Consider the following 6,002-nt stretch of genomic DNA (forward strand, 5'->3'; position numbering starts at 1 on the left):
ACCGCAAAGCTGCGGCGTCTCGCCCCGCCCCCTGACGGCCCCGCCCCTCAGGGCTGGACTTCAGAGGCGACGGCGACAGGCCACACCCCCTGACCGCCCCGCCCCGTCCTGAGTCGCCCCGCCCCGCTGGCGAAGCGAGGCCGGGACAGGACCTCCGAGCTGGCGACGACAGGCCACGCCCCCGATCGCCCCGTCCCCGCCCCGCCCCGCCCTCGAAGCTCCTCGCCGCGCCTGCGCGGGTGGAGGCCCGCCGAGCGGCCCGGGGCCCGAGAGAATCCACCGGCGGTACCTTTGCTGGCGCTCCCGCGCCGACCCAGACCCAAGGTGGGACCGTCTTCGGGTTCTGGAGCGCAGGTGGAGGGGCCAGCCGGCCCGCGTGCCCCCATCCCTCCATTTAAATCCACACCTCCCCGCAAACTGCATCTTAACAGGCCTGTACGAGTCCCCCGCCCCACATCACGTTACGTTCCTTTCGTTATTGCTGCACTTCGGCACTGCGCAAGCACACTTATATCGGTTCATCACGACGGGCGTTTAAGTAAACAGCCCGGTGCCAGCGCACACGCGCTTGTTTCCGTTCCTATATTCATCTCCTTGGATGGCACCTGCAGTTTCTTTGCACCTACGGTTGCCAGTTTCCCCTGGGGCTGCAGCTACCTGCGTCTCCCCAGACGCCTGACCTGGGTTATGCATATGTGCAACTTTACTAAATGTTGCCCAATTTCTTCTCTGTGGTGTTTGAACCTGTTCACTCCCAGTAGTTTTTCAGGTTTTGTTTCCACATTTCACCCTTTAGTCCCCCTAGGGTAGGAATTCATTTTTCCCCCTTATGAATAATCAGCTGGCTGGCCATCTTTGATAGAACAGCCACCCTTTTCTCCGGGTTTGCAATGCTGCCTCTCCTATACATACACATTTTTACATTTGAAGCAAACTTGTTTCCTATTTATAAAGTAAGACTTGTTCATGGTAGATAATTTGGAAATTTCAGAAAAGAACGAAAATGTTTATATGTTCATTCATTTAATTCTAACTTTGACCCTTTGGGGGATAGTTTTCTTTGCCAGAAACACCTCAATCCTTTTCAGTTAACTCAAATCTCTCCTGCCAACCATGGCTGCAGATGGTGACTGCAGCCATGAAATTAAAAGACACTTTCTCCTTGGAAGAAAAGCTATGACCAACCTAGACAGCATATTAAAAAGCAGAGACGTTACTTTGCCAACAAAGTTCCATCTAGTCAAAGCTATGTTTTTTCCAGTAGTCATGTATGGATGTGAGAGTTGGAGTATAAAGAAAACTGATGCTTTTGAACTGTGGTGTTGGAGAAGACTCTTGAGAGTCCCTTGGACTGCAAGATCAAACCAGTCAATCCTAAAGGAAATCAGTCCTGAATATTCATGGGAAGGACTGATGCTGAAATTGAAACTCCAATACTTTGGCCACCTGATGTGAAGAACTGACTCATTAGAAAAGACCCTGATGCTGGGAAAGATTGAAGGCAGGAGGAGAAGGGGATGATGGAGGATGAGATAGTTGGATGGCATCACCATGTTCAATGGACTTGAGTTTGAGCAAGCTCTGAGAGTTGGTGATGGACAGGGAAGCCTGACGTGCTACAGTTCATGGGGTCGCAAGGAGTTGGACACGACTGAGCAACTGAACTGAATCATGACCGATTCTAGGCCTTAGCCAGGGATGGAGCAAATCCTACAATGTCTGGTTGGAGTGGACACTAAGCCCATTCTCTCATAAAGATGTGAGCATGTTATTTGATAAAGAGAGTCGGTTTGGAGGGGTTCCTATTGGCCAATTATGGGACAATTTGTATATCCAAAGATAATGATTTTTTTAAAAAAAGGTAAATGACAGTTCCTCAACGAGCAAAACATTTATTAGCCCATACTGAGAAAGAATTAAATAAGAAAGGGAAATTCTTTACAGAAAAAATGCCAACTAATAAATCCTGAAAGGAGGATGAAGTTAGATCACCCTTTTGCATCAAGAAGTTTGATTCGGGCAAGGGTCATCATTAAATGCTAGATAATTGAACCGAAGGTTATTTGGGAGCAGTGTATTTACACAGTCTCAAAGTATCACTCCACAGCTTACTCATTAATCATGAAAGGAAAGTGGAGACTTTTGGCAGAAACCACATGAACCACAGGATCAAACTCACCATCGACAGAGGGACAAAGTGACATCATGTTGCCCCCTGCTATGATGTATGACATCTACATAGTATATTATCCTGCCCATCGACAGAGGGACAAAGTGACGTCATGTTGCCCCCTGCCATGATGTGTGACATCTACGTAGTATATTATCCTGCCCATCGACAGAGGGACAAAGTGACGTCATGTTGCCCCCTGCCATGATGTGTGACATCTACGTAGTATATTATCCTGCCCATCGACAGAGGGACAAAGTGACGCGTCATGTTGCCCCCTGCCATGATGTGTGACATCTACGTAGTACATTATCCTGCCCATCGACAGAGGGACAAAGTGACGCCATGTTGCCCCCTGCCATGATGTGTGACATCTGTAGTACATTATCCTGCCCATCGACAGAGGGACAAAGTGACGTCATGTTGCCCCCTGCCATGATGTGTGACATCTACGTAGTATATTATCCTGCCCATCGACAGAGGGACAAAGTGACGCGTTGCCCCCTGCCATGATGTGACATCTACGTAGTACATTATCCTGCCCATCGACAGAGGGACAAAGTGACGCCATGTTGCCCCCTGCCATGATGTGACATCTACGTAGTACATTATCCTGCCCATCGACAGAGGGACAAAGTGACGTCATGTTGCCCCCTGCCATGATGTGTGACATCTACGTAGTACATTATCCTGCCCATCGACAGAGGGACAAAGTGACGCCATGTTGCCCCCTGCCATGATGTGCATCTACGTAGTACATTATCCTGCCCATCGACAGAGGGACAAAGTGACGTCATGTTGCCCCCTGCCATGATGTGTGACATCTACGTAGTACATTATCCTGCCCATCGACAGAGGGACAAAGTGACGCCATGTTGCCCCCTGCCATGTGTGACATCTACGTAGTACATTATCCTGCCCATCGACAGAGGGACAAAGTGACGTCATGTTGCCCCCTGCCATGATGTGTGACATCTACGTAGTATATTATCCTGCCCATCGACAGAGGGACAAAGTGACGTCATGTTGCCCCCTGCCATGATGTGTGACATCTACGTAGTATATTATCCTGCCCATCGACAGAGGGACAAAGTGACGTCATGTTGCCCCCTGCCATGATGTGTGACATCTACGTAGTACATTATCCTGCCCATCGACAGAGGGACAAAGTGACGTCATGTTGCCCCCTGCCATGATGTGTGACATCTACGTAGTATATTATCCTGCCCATCGACAGAGGGACAAAGTGACGTCATGTTGCCCCCTGCCATGATGTGTGACATCTACGTAGTATATTATCCTGCCCATCGACAGAGGGACAAAGTGACGCCATGTTGCCCCCTGCCATGATGTGACATCTACGTAGTACATTATCCTGCCCATCGACAGAGGGACAAAGTGACGTCATGTTGCCCCCTGCCATGATGTGTGACATCTACGTAGTATATTATCCTGCCCATCGACAGAGGGACAAAGTGACGTCATGTTGCCCCCTGCCATGATGTGTGACATCTACGTAGTACATTATCCTGCCCCACGATGGACTTCCCTGGTGGTCCAGTGGTTCAGACCCTGCAGGGAGCACAGGTTCCATCCCTAGTTGGGGAGCTAAGATCGCACATGCTATTCAACGTGGCTGGGGAAAAAAAAAAAAAACAAGGACAAGGAAAACAGCCAAACCAAATCAAGAGACTTGCTGTGAAGAAAAGCCAGCCTTGACTCTTCAAAATGGCCAAGGACCAAGAAGATACAATAAAACAAGACAGAAAGCAGTGCTGGGGCAGAGGTCTAGATTAAGGGAGGCTGAGGAACCAAGAGAACTAAATGCACAGCGTGGTTCCCCAGTTGGATCCTGGATTTTTTAATGAGCTATAAAGGATATATGGGCTTCCCTGATAGCTCAGTTGGTGAAGAATCCGCCTGCAATACAGGAGACTCTGGTTTGATTCCTGGGTCAGGAAGATCCGCTGGAGAAGGGATAGGCTACCCACTCCAGTATTCTTCAGCTTCCCTTGTGGCTCAGCTGGTAAAGAATCTGCCTGCAACGTGGGAGACCTGGATTCCATCTCTGGGTTGGGAAGATCCCCTGGAGAAGGGAAAGGCTACCCACTCCAGTATTCTGGCCTAAAGAATTCCATGCACTGTACAGTTCATGGGCTCGCAAAGAGTTGGACACGACTGAGCAACTTTCACTTTTTCATAAAGGATATGATTGGGACAATTGGAGGAAACTGAATGTGAGTAGTATATCAGACAATAGCATTGAATGAATATGAAATTCCCAGAGTATGGCCACTTTATTTTGATAATGTAGGAGAATGTCCTTGTTATTAGGAGATGAAATATTCAGGAAAGAGGTATCATCTATAGCTAATTAGTGTTTCAGGAAAAATACACACAGCTACAGGAAGGCAGAGAGAAATTGAATGTGGCAAACTTGACAGCTGCTGAATCTAGGTATGTGGGTGTTCACTTTACTATTCATTCAACGGCTTTGCATGTTTGACATCCTCAAAATAAAAAACTGCAGAGGGAACAAATGTTTCCATGAGGTACACAGAAACGCCCATGCAGACCCCTCCGGCAGAAAGGCTGATGCCCAGATGTTGCAAGTGGAGCCGCCCCCTGCCACCAGATGCTGTCTGGGTTCCACAGCCACCCAGGTCAAGGTCATGCCCTTGCAAAAGTAGCCTGTGTAGCATGATTGAGGGAGGCAGCGGTATATGAGAGAGGGTTGGCCGTTTCTGCTGTCAACAGAAATAATAAACCAATCTATAATAGGAATGCTGCTGCTGCTGCTAAGTCACTTCAGTCATGTCCGATTCTGTGCGACCATAGACGGCAGCCCACCAGGCTCCCCCATCCCTGGGATTCTCCAGGCAAGAACACTGGAGTGGGTTGCCATTTCCTTCTCCAATGCATGAAAGTGAAAAGTGAAAGTGAAGTCAAAAGCTCAGTCCTGTCCCACTCCTAGCGACCCCATGGACTGCAGCCCACCAGGCCCCTCTGTCCATGGGGTTTTCCAGGCAAGAGCACTGGAGTGGGTGTAAGAGGAGACCTTGAGTCTTTGAAGTTTGCTGCTGGCAGCTAGCAGATTGCTGTTCTGAGACTAGCTGGTGGTCCTTGAGGGTGATACAGTTCAGAAAACTCAAGTTCTCAGTGACGCAGGAACATGTCTGAAACCCTGTCCACAGTGGTCATCCAGATCCATTTCAAATGCCTGAACCGTAGTTCCCCCATTTCGATTTTTTTAAATGGCCTTCTTTGTTTTGAATGGTTAAAGCAGATGTAGAACGCCCGGTTTAATAGGCCACAGACGGGTTGTTTTGGTGAGCCTACAGTTCGCGCCCCCCCCCCCCAACCCCCCCCCCCCCGCATTCCCCATTCAAATTCTCCCTCTGGCCAACTCTGCTACTTCCTGTCCTCGAGGCTCTGCACAGCTGATCGGTGCCCTGAACTCCCTCTCTGGCCCCCTTCCAGGCGAGCCCTCACCTTCCAGCCGAGAGCTCTCCCTGACACCCCGAATAAAAATGCAGCCTGCACCGTCCTGCTTCTGTCTCCTCCACACCGGTTTTCACCATATTCCTCACTGACTGTTTGTTTACTGATCCCGCTCCCCCCGCACCGCCACCCCACCCCACCGTGCACCCCAAGGGCAGCGATCTTGTCTGTTTCGTGAGTTGATGTGGACCCGGCAGTCCGTACACGATTGGCTCAGTGTGTGCTGAGCGCCTTTGAAGCCCCACTGGCAGAAGAGGAAACAGGCTGGGGAGCTCAGCGGCCCGCCGACGACCGCGGCTGGGGACGCGCCCCAGGCTGGGCCGCGCTCCCG

Source organism: Bos mutus, chromosome 22 (assembly GCF_027580195.1).
Source record: "Bos mutus isolate GX-2022 chromosome 22, NWIPB_WYAK_1.1, whole genome shotgun sequence".
Classification (NCBI taxonomy): domain Eukaryota; kingdom Metazoa; phylum Chordata; class Mammalia; order Artiodactyla; family Bovidae; genus Bos; species Bos mutus.